The sequence below is a fragment of the Emydura macquarii genome, unplaced genomic scaffold (assembly GCF_026122565.2).
Source record: "Emydura macquarii macquarii isolate MOO-44397 ecotype Brisbane River unplaced genomic scaffold, CSIRO-AGI_Emac_v2 contig_2473, whole genome shotgun sequence".
NCBI lineage: Eukaryota > Metazoa > Chordata > Testudines > Chelidae > Emydura > Emydura macquarii.
In genome coordinates this window covers 26,251,436-26,270,561 of record NW_027132610.1, presented here as the reverse complement: position 1 = coordinate 26,270,561, position 19,126 = coordinate 26,251,436, and the positions used below count along the sequence as shown (strand labels likewise).

Genomic DNA, 19,126 nt, shown 5'->3' with positions numbered 1-19,126 from the left:
CCTAGAAGGTAAATTAGTCCACTCCCTCCTTTTTCTATGGTCAGATGGGCAGCTCAAATGGTAACAGAGTCTCTTTCTGTTAACAGTTATCACATGAACAATAGGTATCACACGCGTCTGTAAAGGAGCTTAGTTGTGTATTGATCCCCATCCAGAAAGCACATTCTCAAGCCAGGCTAACCGCGCTCAAAGCCCAAGCGCAAGGCATGTACTTTTTGCATACCATTCTTCTGTAATGAAGCAGGGATAACAGCTTTCTGTCCTCAAAATATCATTTACTCCTGCACGCTCGGTTCAGATTTCATTTGAAAATATGGTTCTGTTCCTATCGGTTCTTGACTTTTGTCTTCTGGTCACTCTGCTAATATCACTCTCTTGATTGCCTATAGCTGGATGTCCTTTTCCATAGAATCTTTGAATTCCAATAGCATATTAATGGATTCAATGTTCTGATCCCCTTCCCCTCAGTTACTGATGCTGGATATGTATGCCCTGATCAGGGTGCCATCTAGCACCAACAGTCATCCTGGACAATATCTGATCTCTATTAGGTGCATTGACATGTGCTGAAATTTCTGGAGCCTGAAGAAGGGGCTTTTCCATGATAGTCTCTAGGGGTTTGTGGTGTTTTATACTGTTACTAAGCAACCATAGATGTAATGATAGAATTATTCCAATCCAAATACAACAGCCAGATGCTTTTTTTTTCCTATTTGGGCATAGCCCTGTTCACAGTGTAACAGGACTCTGCTGACATAAGTTACCAGCAGCTCCTGCAAAAAAGCTATACCCAACTTTTTCTCATAGGCATTACATTAGAGTGTCAGTCACTGTCTGGGCTGGTAGTGCTTCAGAACAGGATCACCCCAATATAATTTATTTCAAGGTGTCAAATGCTAGTTGTTGGGGATCTACTTAGTCCCATTCAACATCCTGCCTTGTAAGCGAACATATGGGTTCTGCTACTGCAGCCAGGTATGGACAGAATTTGGACACAAAATGTATCATTCCCATAAAACACAGTCTCCCTTTTATATCAACTGGAGCTGGTATGTCTCTGACTGCTTTGATTTTCCTGGAATCTGCTTTCAGTCCATCTGGTTTTTGAGGATGTCCAATATATGTCTCCATACACATTTTTTCTGTGTTAAGTTCTATGTTCTTGTTCCTGCATCACTGTGGAAAAGCTTGTTCTTTTCAGTCATGGTGTCATTCATCTTCTGTATCATGCTCCCTTCACCTACAATAAGAATATCATCTGCAATTATTTTCAACCCAGTACTTGAGTGAGTCTTCTCTGAAACTCTTTTGGTGCTGGGCTTATGCTCATCAGCACGATCAACCATGTGAAGCAACCAAATGGTATTATAATTGTTGTCAGCATGCCGGACTCTTTATCTTGACTTACATATCAAAACCTGTTCTTCACATCACAGACCATAAAGATTTTGGCTTTGGAAAGTTCTGCCAAGATATCCTCAATTGTGGGCAGTGAATAGTGACATCTTTTCAATGCTCAGTTCAGTGGCCTTGCATCTTTGCAGAAGTGTAATTTGTCTCATGGCTTCTGTACCACCACCATGCTGCTTATCCAAGCTATACTGGCGTCTACAGGTGCTGCTGTTGTTCTCATGCATTGCCAGGAATGTGTACAGATTGAACTTCTCCTTCCACTGGGTCCAACGCTGGGTTATGTTTGTGTCAGCAAAATCCAGGCTCTGGGGGGCTTCAAACTGAGTTCCAAGGCTCACACAACCAGCTGCTGCACTGTGGAGAACTCACAGCTGAGATGCTACCACAGTGTTACATTAGCAAAGAGTAATTCTGGATGTTGATTAAGTTGAACAAGTAGAACTTTATTAAAGCCTTTGGACAGTCCATGTGGCTGAGTTACTTCCAATCTAACTCCCTGACATTGCCTGTCTTCTTGGTGTGCCCTCAATAACATGGATTCTCTGATGCCAGTTTCATTGATCATGATGCACTGGCTTTTCAATTACTTGTTTTCCTCATACATGCATTCTGGGATTGGAAGTGGAGGTTTGCATCCTAACAGTGCTCACAGGAATTAGTGGATACTTATTCATGCATGACTGACGACTCAGGCCTGAAACAAACTTCAGTTTCTTCCTAGCAATCTTCTATGTCACTCCTTTGTTACAAGGGTGACCTCACTCAATAAGAACTCATGCAGTAAGAACTGAAACCAAACATTCCCCACCCTCTTCAATTCCCAGCATTTTAAACTGATGTGAGATTATACCACGAAAGAGAAACATTGGGAAAAGCCATTAGCTTGTGGGGTGGCTGTGTGTGTATTTAGTGTGCACTGCTGCTGTACTGGGAGCATTACAAAAACCTTAGTCATTCATGTTTACTAAGAAAATTGGATTTCCTTTGAGCAACCACATTGTGGCAGCATAAAGGCAAAATCACTGCACTGTGAGTGAAATTCACCCCTGTGCTAGAGGGCCAGCAGAGGACTTATGTACCTGACAGCTTAAGCAGAACCTAAGTGATGCATTGACCTTGCCCTCATCTCTGCATCAGGGGTAAATTTTACTTTAAATGAATTTGGACATTACAGGGGGTAGATTCTGAAATGAAATAAAGAAGTATAGAAAAGAGGGAAAATACTATTCCGTTTCTCTAGTCCAGTGTTTCTCAAATGGTGTTCCGCGGAACCCCAGGGTTCCGTGGGCTGAGTTGAAGGGTTCCGCGAAGAAGCGGAACCGCGCCGCCGAAAATAACAAAAATCGGGTGCCGCCGAACAGCTGTTCGCGTGCTGCCGAACAGCTGATGGGGCCGCCGAAAAGAGGAAGATTTCCTCGACTTTTCAGCGGAGGGTATGGCATGGGCGCACAAGGGTTCCGGGGGGGAAATAAAATTGAGAAACATTGCTCTAGTCAATTCTTCTTTCAGTCCAGGATCTAATTCTGTTTAGATAACAATGAAATCTTTAGAATTTGTCAGAACTGAGTGAATTTTCAAAATGTTCTTCATCACTAAGAGATCAGCAGCACTGCACTGGCTCTCACAAACAGATCTAAGAGATGGAGGCAGCTCTGTGGGCATCCATTAAAGAGTAGAGAAGAAAATTGACAAAAATAACCCATTTCTGTCATTTGTGAGTCCTTAGCTGTAGTTTTAGTTTCACCTTTTTTGTGCACAGTGACATAGCAAATTAGCTGTAAAAAAATCCTTTTCTTTTTTTGGTTCAGTTATTGATGTAGGAGAGAAGGTATGTGGGAAAAAATTGTTTTTTCAACATGAAGTTTGCAAATGGTAGGGAAAAAAGATAAAGAAGAATGAAGGAGTAGCTAGGAAAAAGGGGATTGGAGAGAGAAAATGAAAAGTATCAGGAAAGGGTAAGAGGCAGATGTACAAATCAAAGGGATAGCAGATGGATAAGTGAGAGAAGGAGAGTCAAAAGGCATATGAACCCAAACCAGCAAATAGAAGTGGTCATGGCTTCAGCCCAAACACTTTGCAGGATTTATTAATAACCTGGCATCTCAAGTGTATATACCCATCATCTTTCAGTACCTGTAAGTCAGTCCATTTGTGATCTATAGAGCTGATGAGTTTGCTGGTGCTTTATTGGGGAAAGAAATACAGCACATGAAAGAACAAAAATAGTCATTGCAATTTGTAAAGATTTTGATGCCAACAATACAAGGTTTAGTCCTTTAAAATAATTAACCCCAGCTTTGATTTACCAGTCTGTGTGTAAAATGATTTTTCAGTCCTTTTGCAGACATTTTAATAACCTCACATTTCAAAAATATCTATTTCTAGTACCTGCATGCAGCATGATTTATCTGCTGACTACTTAATTTCCTAGCATGAAGAGTAGTATGCTTTTTAAACAGAATAGGAAACAAATGTATGATGAGAAATAAAGAGGTAATTTTATTTTTAATTATATAACATCTCTTTCCTGGTTTTACTTCTTATATATTCTTCTTCTTAATAAAATTGGAGACCACCTGCTCTAAAGCTAAAAGGAGGATCGGATGAACAAATATGACCAGGTGAAATGTGACTGTTTCCTGAATCTTCTTGGTTTATAGGATTAAAGTGTGACAAGCAGAAATGTAGAGAGATCAGTTACACTGATCAATCTTCATTTTGGATTGTTACTTTGATGTGATCCATCCAAGTAAATTCTTTTTAGGAATACAGGATGTAGTTGCATTTATGGTGATTAAGTGTAATCTAGAATGATTCAATATGTTACAATGTTCAATATGTCACTTTCTAGGGTCTGCTGTTAAGATTCAGGAACCTTCATACTTAGAAATACTTACTTCCTGAGTACCTGAATCTGAAAACTCGTTATTGAAGGAATGAATTGTTTTTTGGGTTTTGACAAATTCACATTCCTAGGGAGCATCACACAAAGGCCATTATGGATGTACTGCTTTTTGGACATCTAGAAGTATATACTGCTTCTCGCATTTCCACCCTGCTCCAGATCAAAAAACTCCTATCTCCACTTTCCATTTCTGGTGGGCTGACACCCTACTAGGAGTTCCATGGGGTCTCATACTTATTACTTGTGGGGGGCCTTGCAAATCCTAAGAATGCCTCTGATGGAGCTTGTTGTTGACCTTCTACAAGCATTTGTACGAATGATGATTTATTCACAAAAATACTCCTGAATAGCAGAAGTGTTATGAATTCTCAATAAATGCACTTAGCAGAAGTAGAAAGAGTGAATCTGTTGGTGTTGTAGTTATGGAAAGTTGAAGACTACAGTTATCAACATTCTCTGCCACACTAATCTGGCTAAGCAAACAACAGTGAGTGAAGTATATGACTGCATCCCTCACAAATAGGGCTATGCTCCTTCCACACCCCAAGTTGGCCCTCTGGTTACTGTGACAAAATGACTCTGGTGATAGAAACAGATATATCCAATAAATGTGCTTGTGTGAGAGAATTCTGAAATACCCTTGGTATTATGGGACATTAAACAGTCGTAGACCAGTCCCCAAAACCACAAACCTGACGTCTTGCAAACTAATAGTTAACCAAACAGGACCGACAAAGGTAGTTGACTACCACCTTCACAAGTACAGTGTATATGTAATCCTTCTGCCAGGTGGCTAACGAAAGCAAAAAGGGCAAGGTTCAATATAACTAGAGTCTCTCTTGACAAATAACAAAACAAGTTTAAGCCCTCATCCAGGAACCTGGGAAACGAAACTCATCGTCTCTGGCAATACCTGCGTGCACTTAACAGGCAGAATGTCCCTACTTGCAAGTACTCTGAGACTGTGTACAAACAGGGAAATATTTATTAGGGGAAAAGGAACACAGTCATAAACTGGAGAAAACCAGCTGCAGAATCTCTCTCTCTATATATATCCAAATAAAGAGTAAAATCCCTCCTCCTTCCAGTAACTTTGACAGGAGTCTATCTGACTTCCTTCTTACCTGTAAGTGAGAATGTTCCATGGGTCACAGTCTGTGAGCTGCACCCCCTCACCTTTCCACCAGTCCTTCTCATGATTTTGATCACTGACTAGCAGCAGTCCAAGTGCCTCCATGCAGCTCTGTCTCTGCTCCCAAGGGAGCCTGGAGGTACCACCGACTGATCAAGCTTGGTGATTTCACTTTACTAAGGTACTGAGAAGCCTCACTCAGCTCTGCTGCACTCTGCGCTATCTCTCATCACAAAGTCTGAGTCTCTCAAAGTCTACAAGAGGGCATCCAAGAGCACTCAGGCTCCTTGAGCAGACTTCTGGCTACTTGGAAATGAGCACTGTGCCACAAGGTATGAGCTCTTTATCCAATAAACCTACTATGCCTGAAAATCCAAGTTCATTTATAGTTATGGTGAGTACCCCACCACCACCAAGTGTCACGAGAAGAAACCTATTTATATGAAGCTCTCTGTGGCAGTGCTTTTCCCTGTTCATCAAGAGAGAGAGTAAAGAGCTCTTTGACCTACGGAGTTTCTGGCTATAGGTCTGCACATATTTATTGAAAGGAGAGGCTGACAGTGACTACAGAGAAAGAAATGATAAAGATCTGGCATTATCAGAGTTAATCTGATTAGACAGAGGAAGGTACATTGAATGCACCCTTTGCAAAGTGCATTGCACATGTACACCTGATTAATGACTGTGGTGAACAGTTTGAGAATTATAGCATGATTAATGGAAACTGGTAAATTTTAATCCATGCTGTTGCCAGACATATGAAATAGTGTGTGTGTAGCTGTATATGACTCCCTGGCTGGAGGCCTGACACACAGGCAATTAAATGAGCCAGTCAAGGATCTGGCTGATGTATTCACAAATAATACTACGCATTTTTACGCAAATGCAATTTCAAGAGAAACTGGATTTAAAAATAAATAAATCTGACCGTTGTCTGTCTTTCTCTCCCTCAGTCAGGAAGAAACCTAAATATTTTACAGTCTGGGATGCATATGCCTACTCAGATGTAATACTATTTAATGTCCAAAACATTTAAAATCACTTACAATTCCTTAGACTTCTTACTAATGTGCTCTCTTCTCCCACCTGCCTTCTCAGCCCCAACGGCACTGTGCATGTTTAGGTAGTTTGTCCAATAAAGGAAGAGAAACAATACTATATAACTTAGGAAACCAGTCATACAGACTGAATCATTTAGCAAACAATCCATAGCAAAGCATATGCTTAGTTTTGAATAACCAATAATTTTGTAAATCCTCTCTATGGAAGCTGTGCAAACAGAAAAGTAAGCGAAGTTCTTTGAATAAACACTTTGTTATGAACAGTTTGCCCAATGTTACAAGGTCGGCTTAAATAGTTAAGGATTTGTATGAGCAGATCCTTCAGTTATACAAAAGAAAGGAACTATACATAAGAACACCTAGTAAACCAACCTTACCACAGCAGAACTGTATATAACATCATGCAGCAAACCAGCCTCAACATAGCAAACTACATAAAAACAAAATAATGGGGGAATCTCCTCAAATTTGGAGTGAACTACTACCACTACTTATGTAACCTATCACTTAAATCAACCTCTGTACCAGATGACTGGATGATAGCTAATGGGATGCTAATTTTTTTAAAAAAGCTCCAGAGGTGATCCTGGCAATTACAGGCCAGTAAGCCTAACTTCAGTACCAGGCAAATTGGTCGAAACTATAGTAAAGGACAGAATGATCAGACACATAGATAAATAGGATATGTTGGGAAAGAGTCAATACGGCTTTTGTAAAGGGAAATCATGCCTCACCAATCTTATAAAATTCCTTGAGGATGTCAACAAGCATATAGACAAGAGTAATCTAATGGATATAGTGTACTTGACAGATTCCCTCACCAAAGTCTCATAAGCAAACTAAAATGTTATAGGATAAGAGTCAAGATCTTTAATGGATCAGTAACTGGTTAAAATATAGTCAGCTTCACAATGGAGAGAAAGGTAAATACCAGCATTCCCCAGGAATGTGTTTTAGAATCTGTTGTTCAAAATATTTGTAAGTTATTGGAGAAAAAAGGATAAACAGTGAGGTGGCAAAATTTCCAGATGATACAAAATTACTCAATATACTAAAATCCAAAGACGATAAAAAGAGTTACAGAGGGATCTCACTAAACAGAGTGACTGGGCATCAAAGTGGTAGATGAAATTCAATGTTGATAATTGCAAAGAAATGCACATTGGAAAAAATAATCCCAACTCTACACACAAAATGATGGTATCTAAATTATTTGTTAGCAATTAAGAAAAAGATCTTGGAACCTTAGTGGATAATTCTCTGAAAATATCCACTTAATGTGCAGCAGCAGTCACATAAGTTAATAAAAATATTCGGAATCATGAGGAAAGGAACAGAAAATAAAACAGAAAATATCAGACTGCCACTATATAAATTCATACCCACACTTTGAATACTATGTGTAGTTCTGATTGCCCCATCTCAAAAAAAAAAGAATTGGAAAGAGTATAGAGAAAGGCAACAAAAATGAGTGGGAGTGTGAAACAGCTTCCATTTGAAGAGAGATTTCAAAAACTGGGACTGTACATCTCAGAAAAGAGATCATAGAAGAGTAGGGTTGGAAGGGAACTCAAGAGGTCATCTAGTCCAACCCTCTGCTCACAGCAGGAACAACCCCAAACAAACCATTCCAGCCAGGGCTTTGTCAAGCCACACTCAAAAACCTCTGAGGATGGAGATTCCATCATCTCCCTACGTAACCCACTCCAGTGCTTCACCACCCTCTTAATGAAAGATGTTGAACAAAACCGTCCCCAGCACCGACTCCTGGGGTACGTCGCTTGTTACTGGCTGCCAACTAGACATCAAGCCATTGATCACTACCTGTAGAGCCTGATGATCTAGCCAGATTTCTATCCATTTTATAATCCATTCATTCCACCTAAGAAGGGGATATGATAGAGGTCTATAAAATTATGAATGGTGTGGAGAAAATAAATAGGGAAGCATTTTTTACTACTTCACATATTACAATAGAACCTCAGAGTTACGAACACCAGAATTACGACCTGACCAATCAACTTAACTCCTCATTTGGAACTGAATGTATGCAATCAGGCAACAGTATAGACAAAAAAAAAAAAAAAAAAAAGAAAGAAAGAAATAAAGAAATAGACAAGGCAAATACAGCACCGTAAAGGGAAAGCAGCATTTTTCTTCTGCATAGTAAAGTTTCAAAGCTATATTAAGTCAATATTCAGTTATAAACTTTTGAAAGAACAGTCATACCCTTTTTTTCAGTTATGAACATTTCAGAGTTAAGAACAACCTCCATTCCCGAGGTGTTTGTAACTCCGAGGTTCTACTGTACAAGAACTATGGGTCACCCTATGAAATGAATAGGCAGCAGGTTTAAAACAAACAAAAGGAAGTACTTTGTCACACAACACACAGTCAAACCGTGGAACTTGATGCCATGGGATGTTGTGAAGATCAAAAGCATAACTGGGTTCAAAATATAATTAGGTAAGTTCATGGAGAATAGGTCCATCAATCGCTATTAGCCAAGGTGTTCAGAATGGAACCCAATGCACCTGAGGTCTCTAAACCTCCAACTGCCAGAATCTGGGACTCGATGACAAGGGATGGATCACTTGAATTTTCCCAGTTCTCTTCATTTCCTCTGAAAAATTCAGAATTGGCCACTGCCTTGGAACGTTGGTCTGACATAGTATGGACATTTATGAAAGAGCTTGTACACAATTACACAGGAGGAACATGGGCCTATTTGTTGTGCATGTATGTGTACCATGGATGAGGACACTTGCTCACTAGAAATCAGAGAGTCAACAGGAAATGAAATAGCCAGTTGTAATTAACAATTCGCGTTCACTACCAAACTCTGGTAGATTGGCACTGCTAACTTAAAGGTGAAGACTTTATATCCCATTACCAATTCCTTGTGCCATCCTCCTTTCAATCACTTATCAAGGACAAGGAAGTATGGAAATAATTATAGAATGCCAAATTCAATTTCACCTTTTCCTTGAAGTTATTTTTGTAACTCAGGAAGAGCAAAGATTGACAGATTATTCTTTTCAACTTCTCACACAAAAAGAAATTTTCTATATTCTTAACTTTTTCAAAGTGACCTACTGTGGTGCTTAATAGAAAGTAGAACATAGTGTTCTTTGATGAGATTGCAGGAAGTGGATGGACGTGGATGCAGAGGGGGCCATTAGCAGCTTAGAAGAAAGCTTTGGAAACAAATGTGACACTAACAATTTTAATGAAAAGGAAAAAGGCTAGCAAATTAGGGTTATATTTTATTCAAAGTTTTTGATGTCCCTAATTTAAATATTTGCAGGCTTAATAGCAAATACAATAGTTGCAATTTCAAAAGAAGGTACAACTAGGGAGCAAAGGAGTTTGGCCTGCTAAAATTTGCATCTGACAGGAGGGGAATGTGAAATGTACTCTATGGAAAATTCTATCACAAGTACATCTAGAAGTGGTGTTTGGGATTTCAAATACAACTGCCTAAGCAAGGTGAATAGCCAACATCAGCTCTTTTGCAATGCCTTATTGTGCTAGCTACTTCACACACAGCAGCCAGTCACAAACTGGTAGGAGCAATGGGCCCAGCTCACACTGAGAGGAGACCCATGAGCTCTATGATTGGTACAGAAGGTGATAGTATCCCTATGATAGGATTTAAAGTGTAGCTCTCCCAGAAAACTGGTGAGGTGGAGAGCCACACCATGAGAGTCACACCCTAAACCATGAGTAACCACCAGTTCCGTAGAGGTTATTGTCTGGGGGTTCCTGACAACAGCTTCTGTCAGAGAACCAGCTGTGAAAACCAGAGCATTTGAAGTCTGTCTGCATGTAGCAGATACTGAGTCAAATTGGCAGGGCAGGGTGAGAAGGAATGGATGGGTTATTCATTATTATTCTATAATATAATTTCTAAAGCATCACTAACATCAAGACATGGAAGAGTTTTATAACATGGTCCCATTCCTACATGCCTGGTGCTTTGGGGTGCATTTATGTTTCCTCATGGCAGCATCCTTCCAGATATAAGGAATATCCTTATATCCTTATCCTCATCCCCTTCCAGAATAAGGGAGACTATGGGAACTGAAACTGCTTCCATTGATATCAGTATACAGGTTACTTTTAATCTCAAACATTTCCATCTTAGATCTGTTGTCACAGTACTCAGGGGAAAGTAATAGGTCTTATTTGCTCTGTTTTTTCTAGTAGAGGAGGTTTTGGACCAAGAGGTTGCATGGGGAATTGATTCTGAGTAGATGGAAGGGCACAGAGCCTCTATTATTACCAGGTATACTACTGAGGAAGGTCTTCCTACATAGGCATAACTCATGTATCTCATTACCCCTCACCAAATCCTTCTACCCCTCTAGAGAGAATTCTATTCTATTCTATTCTATTCTATTATTTATTACTAGAGGCCCCCATCACAGATCAATACTTTCTAATTATTTCTATTTATTTCCTTTTCAAAATATAAAAGTTGTTCCTGGCACTGTAAGCAAATATAACCAAAAAAAAAAAGCCAACCTCAGCCCAAAGAGCTTACAAGCCTAGGCCCTAATCCTACAGTTGCCCCACTGTGGGTGGGCACTTGTGTCTATCTCGAACCCCACTGAGGTCACTGGTGTTCTCAAGCATAACAAGTGGCAGGACTGGGGCCTGAGCTTATGGCAAGAGAAAATAGGGTAATACTAAATCACAATGAGAAGGAGGAGAACAAGATAAAAGTGGAACAACTCTGCTTGGTATGGTAAACAGCAGCCACAACACTCCAAATGCTCACTAATTCCTTCTGATAGTCTCTTGAAGGGGATAATGACTATGCATGGTCTTGTTGCATAATACATTTCCATATTTCTTTTGGGACAGATCCCAGTGTCTTTGCTCTGATTTTCAGTGATTAGAATGCTTGCATATCACTATCTATATATAAACTCACAACCCTCAGGCCTGAGACTAGTAACAATTTCCTTTTGCAGACATAGTTATTAGGAGATACAAAATCCTAATATCAATCAACAACTAAAAATTGCTTATGAAAAATGAAATGAAAGGGTTTGGGGGAGGGTAGAAATTCTTATTTGGATGATCGGTGTAATGAAAAAAATTCTGTAAAAAAGCAATTGCAAACCTGTTTATTTCCTTTTCAAAATGCAAATTGACAATCCATAAATATTTTTATAGCTTTGCCACAAAGGGAAAATATATGTAAAACCAGAGTAGAACACTGAAAAAGATACCATGCAGGAGGTTGTATTTGAAAATCTATAGCAAGACATGGGAGAATTTTATAACATAGGCCAGCTCCTATGTGTCCCACATGCTACTGACTACATTCAAGTTTCCTTCAGGTAGTATCTTCCAGAATGAGGCAACCTATGGGAACTGGGACCAGTTTTAATACTGAATGCATCCAAAGAGTGGGGCCACTAATAATTCATATTCAAACAATGGCGAGAACCTTTTAAGAAAGAAACACTTTTTAATGTGTTTTTTTCTTTAACTGATTGATGAGCTAAGATACGTCACATTTTCTTCCCCCACCGTGGTCTGGTCTGTCTGGTCTGTTTAGATGGTAAGCTCTTCAGGACAGGGGCTGTTGCTTGCTATGTGTTTATACAGCACTTAGCACAAAGGGGCCCCTGTTTCATTGGGACCTTGGGTGCTATGGTAAATGAACAATGAAAGAAAGCAAATAGGTAAGGGTGGCACTTCAGAGACCAAGGGAACAAAACAAACAGATTATTCTTAGTCCTGTAGTTCTCTCCTGTCCCCCCCACAAAAAAACGGCCAGGGGAGGTACAGACCAAGAGAAATATGCCCTCTAAATCATGTGATGGAAGGGCAGCAATTGCTAACACAAAATTTCCCACTTCATTTCTATTTTCTATTGTTTTTTGCATTAGTGATCTCTCTCCTGTTCATTTCCCATTATTAGGGAACAGATATCTGAAACTTGTACAGAAGCCAAAAAAAAAAAAAAGCAGTTCGGTGCCTCACTCAGGTAATTCAGTGCCTCCCTTCCATGTCAATTTATTTCACCAAGCTTTGTCTGAACATGGTCCTTCTGCCTTTCGCTCTTTTGACTTACATTTGTCCTCCTCCCCAGTCACTGGTATCTATCCTGTGGAGTGGAACTGACCAAACTCTCCACATCTGCTGATATAATGCAGTCCCCATTATGCCTAGCTACACTGTCCCATAATGTTCCTTTGTCTCCTTTTAAGCAGCCTGCCAAGAACTGGGTATGAATAACAAATATCGGAATGGTCTGTTGCATGATATTAGTTAGTGCCTCTTGCCCCAATCCCAGACTACTGCACTGAGAAGCCCTAAGTGCTGAAAGAACAGGTTCAGGACTATTTTGAAAGGCTGAACATGCACAAGTCCATGGGGCTGGATGCAATGCAGCTGAGGGTTCAGCGGGAGTTGGCTGATGTGATTGCAGAGCCACTGGGCCATTGTCTTTAAAAACTCGTGGTGACTGAGGGAGGCCCTGGATGATTGGAAAAGATAAATATAGTGCCAACTTCAAAAAAGGGAAGGAGGAGGAGCCAGGGAACTAAAGACCAGTTAGTATCACCTCAGTTCCCAGAAAAATCATGGAGCAGATCCTCAAGGAATCCATTTTGAGTCACTTGAAAGAAAGGAAGATGATTAGGAACAGTCAGCATGGATTCACCAATGGCAAGTCATGCCTGATCAACCGGAATGCCCTCAGTGATGAAATAACTGGTTCTGTGGAAGGGGAAGTGATGTATCTTCACTTTAAGAAAGCTTTTGATATGGTCTATCACAGTATTCTTATCAGCAAGTTAAAGAAGTATGGGTTGGATGAATGGACTATAAGATGGATAGAAAGCTGGCTAGATCATCGGGCTCAACAGGTAGTGATCAACGGCTCGGTGTCCAGCTGGCAGCCAGTAACAAGCAGAGTGCCCCAGGGGTCAGTGCTGGGGCCGGTTTTGTTCAACATCTTCATTAATGATCTGGAGATGCGATGGATTGCACTCTCGGCAAGTTTGCAGATGACACTAAGCTGGGGGGAGTGGTAGATATGGTGGAGGGTAGGGAAAGGATACAGAGTGACCTAGACAAATTGGAGAATTGGGTGAAAAAAAATCTGATGAGGTTCAACAAGGACAAGTGCAGAGTCTTGCACTTAGGACAGAAGAATCCCATGCACTGCCACAGACTGGGGACAAACTGGCTAGGCAGAAGTTCTGCAGAAAAGAGCCTGAGTGTTAAAGTGCACAAGAAGCTAGATATGAGTCAACAGTGTGTCAAGAAAGCTAATGGCATATTGGACTGCATTAATAGAAGCATTGCTAGCAGATTTAGGGAAGTGATTATTCCCCTCTGTTAGGCACTGATGAGACCATATTTGGAGTATTGTGTCCAGTTTTGGGCCCCCCACTACAGGAAGGATGTGGACAAATTGGAGAGAGTCAAGCAGAGGGCAACAAAAATGATTAGGGTGCTGGAGCACGTGATTTATGTGGAGAGGCTGAGGGAACTAGGTTTGTTTAGTCTGCAGAAGGGAAGAATGAGGGAGGATTTGATAGAAGCCTTTAACTATCTAAAAGGGGTTCAAGGCAGGAGGGAGCTAGGCTGTTCTCAGTGGTAGTATATGATAGAACTAATCGCAATGGTCTCAAGTTGCAGTGTGAGAGGTCATGGTTGAATATTAGGAAAATCTTTTTCACTAGGAGGGTGAAGCACCTAGAGAGGTGGTGGAATCTCCATCCTTCGGGATTTTTAAGGTGTGGGTTTACAAAGCCCTGGCTGGGATGATTTATTTGGCGTTTGTCCTGATTTAAGCAGGGGATTGGATTAGATGACCAGTTGAGGTCCCTTCCAACTGTAATCTTCTATGATTTAATTAATAAGATGAGATAGTATATCCTCTACTCTATTCAGGGTGCTAAAAGAAGAATAATTTACTAGTCCTTGGGATAACATTTTAGAGACAAATTTCATCACTGGGAGTGACATGTGCACACCAAAGGATGCCATTTGACCCATTGAGGATGTTATGAAGTACACAAACTGAGTAGGAATGAACAGTATGCTCTTGCAAGGGACTAGGTCACCACCGAGATACACATTAGTTGCTATAGCTGGTGTGTAATATTGGCTGATCTTCCTCCCACTGCCTATTGGGTAAGCAGAGAAAATTCTGCTAGACTGCCCACACTTTACTCTGTTTCAGGGGTCAAAACAAAGTAGAGAAAGTGAATCCCTGCCTCTTTATCTATGTGTACCTAATGTGGTTATTATGCAAAAGATGAATCTGAAGCAGGCCAGTACAATAGATGCTTTATTTCCCCAATTGCCTAAAGCTTATGAAGAGCTCTGAGAAAATAAGGTGGTGAGAACTCTTACAATTGATCTAGAGAATATAGAAGTAACAAAGACAGACCAGCTGTTTCCAAACTTCACTTTTGTCCCCTGGGGAAAAAACCTGAGATGTCTAGTTGGGAGTAATATACCCTTCTATCAATATATCCAGCTGGGACATTGCACCTGGCTACCAATCCATACATGTGAATTTTTTACAGGAAATAAACGCAAGCTGATATAAGGGTTTGGGGACACTCTTAATAAAAAGGATCATTATCTGGCATATATGAGAACTTAGTAAGACTTTAACAAAAAGACAAATTTCACTATCTAACAAAACAGAAAATACAAATAGGTATTGCATCATCTAGCAACACATAACCATTCTAAATGTGCTACAAACAAAACTGCTTTTACAATTATACCCAATAATGTTGTTTAAAAGATTAAAGTTGGTTAAGTAAGTCATTCTCTCCAAAATAAGAAGCAAGAAAACAAGAAAATAACAACTTTGGGGATATCTCTTAACCATATCCTCAAGCCCACAAATCACATTCTATTTACAGTAACAGAGTTAAAAAAGTCACAGGGATTTTTTTTCCCTCAGCCAATAAGGAAACACACTACACACAATAAATGAATCTCCCCATATAGCATGACTGTAGGTACAGTAGCAACAGTGCTGACATCAGAACACAAGTTAAGTGCGTGGTGGATAGAGCAAATAGAAAAAAATTGAAGTTCCATCCCTTGGGAAATTCCAATGTTTTTACATTTGAGTTTATGCTCACATTGAATAGGGAAAGTTGAAATCAAAAAATGAAAACTTCCAGCCAGTTCCAGTTTGGAAATGTTGAAATTAATATTGACAAATTGAAAAATTCAGGTCACGCACTTTGGACATCAGGGTAGCGCCAGAGTGGCTCAGACACAGGAAAAGATCATCTTGTATCATGGGAGATTTAATCTGTCAGGGAAGCAGGACCCACAAGGGAGAATGGGGACCCAGAACTATAGCTCCCAAGAGGCGCTCAGATGGATCAGGCAGACAGATTAATGATGAACTGAACTGAAAAGCTTTTGTTTCAATTTTCCCAATAGAAAATCTGCCAAAATCTACTTTTTCCCACAGAAAATTTCAGTTTTGATGAATACACACATTCTCATGGTAAATTGATTTTTTTGGCATTTTCCCAGCCACCCATAAGGTTGTTGAACAGGAAACTTTAAGTTTATGTAACACGTTTCTTTATCTGTTGGAGGATTTCCATGGTTAGAGACACAGCTCCTTTTACTGAATCAGTGTTTTCTCCAGTTCTCTTTCCTCCTAAAGGGCTCTCTTCTACCTGTCAGGAGTGGCTGGAACACTGCAGACAAAATAAAGTAAGGGTTAATTAGATTATTATTTTAATTTGACTATTAAGCTTTTCCCTGGAAGAGCCACCCTGCCGCTGAGAGGTTCTATCTATGAAGCTGGCCCTGAAAATCTTAATTATGTGAGTATACCCATAAGGAAGGTTTGAAATATCAGGTACTGAGTCATCAGAGGGATGAAGCTAGCAGGAGCAACACAAGGGAGAACTGAAGCTATCTGATTGCAGCTACTGGGTATTTTTCAAACAGCAGTAGCTGCTTACAATGTGACTTTAAAATCTTGCCAAAAGTCTCCAGCCTGCAAAGGAGTCCCCAAATACAGACCCTCGCAGAGTCAATGGGAAGCCATGGGAGGGGGGACTGCACTAGCATGTCTATTTGCCAAACCATAGCCTCCCAGAGCAACTTGGGTAACTAAATAATTGCTTCAATATTTTAGGTAAATCGTAGATTAAGTACAAGGGGCAGTGCAGAGCGTGCACTAACCTTATCGATTTGTCAAAGGCAAAAGAGGCAGGTTGTAAGGGTGGCCCATGTAGTTGACAGTTAATTTTGCACTGTAAGATATTATCTCATCAGAGGAAATATTTCTATTATTTAAATGAAGAGTGTGTATTTAGGTCAGCGTGGAATGCCTGCCAGTAAAAATGATACCTCAAAATGCTTTTTATTTAATGGTGAGCTGGGATGCAACTTTGGAAATTATTTGACATTTGTGATTCCCAGCCAGCAAGGCAAGCTTTGTTGCAGACAAAAAACACTCGGTATCTGCATCTGGAAGAAGTTGTGCACATTTCTTTGAAGCACCCCTGGCAGCTGATAATGGAGAGCTGTTGGCAATGATTACAGAGGCAGATGCTTACCTGTACTCCTACAGTGTACAATCTTGGCTTTATGACAAGGTGAGAAGAAGGACAAGCCATCACAGAATGGGGGCAATTGCCAGCTGGTACTCTACTGGGGAAGGGTAAACTGGTCACCTAGGGCTTCTTGCTTGACTGTAGTAGATCTCATTAATCCTTGCCAACATAAGCACCTGCCTGAAAACAAACAAACTACTCAAACAGGAGAAATGAAGGAAATTAAAAGACTGATAATTTCTAAACAGACTTAAACAAATCAGTTTTTGTTAAATACGTTGTAGGTTGAAAATACTGTCAATAGAGTAAAATTACAGCCTGACTGATATAAACCATAGAGAAAAACACATTAAAATAAATTATGACAGCAGCAAAAAGAAAAACAACCTCCCTCCCTAAAACCCAAGCTTTTATAACTGATCTATTTACTGATTTAAAATATAGTGCACGTGTTTTATTTATCCCTTCTATTGGTCTCTTTCCATGTCCATTAGGATTCTGTTGTCATGGTTGACTTTAGTGATATGTTAAAAATATCCAAAGCTAGCACTAGTGAAAATGACTAAATGTTTTCACTATTTCACCCTGCTCACAGATCCATAAATTCATAGACTACAAAGACCACAAGGGACTACTGTGATCACCCATTCTAGTCTGACCTCCTGTATAACACAGAACATAAGACTTCTCCAAAATAATTACTAGATCACATCTTTTAGAAAAACATCCAATCTTGATTTCAAAATTGTCACTGATAGAGAATCCACCATAACCCTTGGGAAATTGTCCCAATGATTAATTACTCCCACTGCCAAAAAATTACACTTTATTTCCAGTGAGATTTGTCTGGCTTAAATTTCTAGCCTTTGAATTATGTCATACCTTCTCTAATAAATTAAAAAGCTGAAATACTTGTTCCCTGTGTTGATATTTATAGATTGTAATTGTCACCTCTTAACCTTCTCTTTGTAAAGCTAAATAGATTGAGCTCTTTCAGTCTATCACTATAAGGCATGTTTTCTAATCCTTTAATCATTCTCAGGACTCTTCTCTGAGCCCTCTTCAATTTAACAACATCCCTCTGAGCATCAGATATGAACACAGTATTCCAGCAGCAATCACACCAATGCCAAATACAGAGGTAAAATAACCTCTCAATTCCTACTTAAGATTCCTTTGTTTATGCAGCCTAAGGACACAATTAGCTGTTTTGGCCATAGCATCATAGTGGAAGTTCATGTTCAGCTGATTATCCACTGTGGCTGATGGCCGGCTTCCCTCCAGTGGGTCTCGCACCTTCCTGCTTGTAGTGGGCCAGGAAGTTGCCCGTCACCCCATCTTCCCAGGGGAGGGGGTAGGGACCCGGGCCCACCCGCTCCTCTGGGTCCCAGCCCAGGGGCCCTATGCGAAGCAGCTATGTGCTGCTGGTACTGCTTTCCAGATGGCACACTCTTCCCCTGGGCTAATTCTCCCCCTCCTTCAGTCTTTCTGGCCTCTTGAGCCGGTACCTTCCTCCTCACTGTTCGACTGCAGAGCTCTGCTCTGCTCTGCTCTGCTCTGCTCTGCTCTGCTCTCCAGTCCAGTCCAGTCCAGTCCAGTCCAGTCCAGTCCAGTCCACCGCACGGCACAGCACAGCACAGCACAGCACAGCACAGCACAGCACTCCTACTTCCTCCAGTTTGTGCCCCTTGTGTTTGGGGCGGAGCCCTTTTATGGAGCACCTGGCTGAACCTTAATCAGCCTCAGCTGCTCCTTATTGCCCCCAGTGGCTCTTAGTTAGTCAGCAGGGAATAAGGCCCGGAGCATTCTGGGACTCACATACCTCCCATCCACCACTCTTTTACTGCCTCCTGCCTGCACCATATCACACCACTAAGACCCACAAATCTTTTTCAGTCATTGCTTCCCAGGATATAGTCCCTCATCCTGTATGCATGGCCTACATTTTTCCCCTAAATGTATACATTTATGTTTAGCTCTACTGAAATGTATATTGTTGGCTTGCAACCAGTTTACCAAGTGATACAGATTGCTCTGA

The 19,126-nt window shown here is 40.5% G+C and overlaps 1 long non-coding RNA gene across 1 annotated transcript; it reads right to left on the bottom strand.

Moving 5' to 3' along the window:
- Nucleotides 1-14,818: 14,818 nt before the first annotated feature.
- On the bottom strand, nucleotides 14,819-17,259 carry LOC137162869 (uncharacterized). Its single transcript, XR_010922533.1, has 2 exons — nucleotides 17,092-17,259; nucleotides 14,819-16,221 (listed from the first exon to the last, which is right to left on the bottom strand). It is a non-coding gene; the product is annotated as an uncharacterized lncRNA (long non-coding RNA).
- Nucleotides 17,260-19,126: the final 1,867 nt, after the last annotated feature.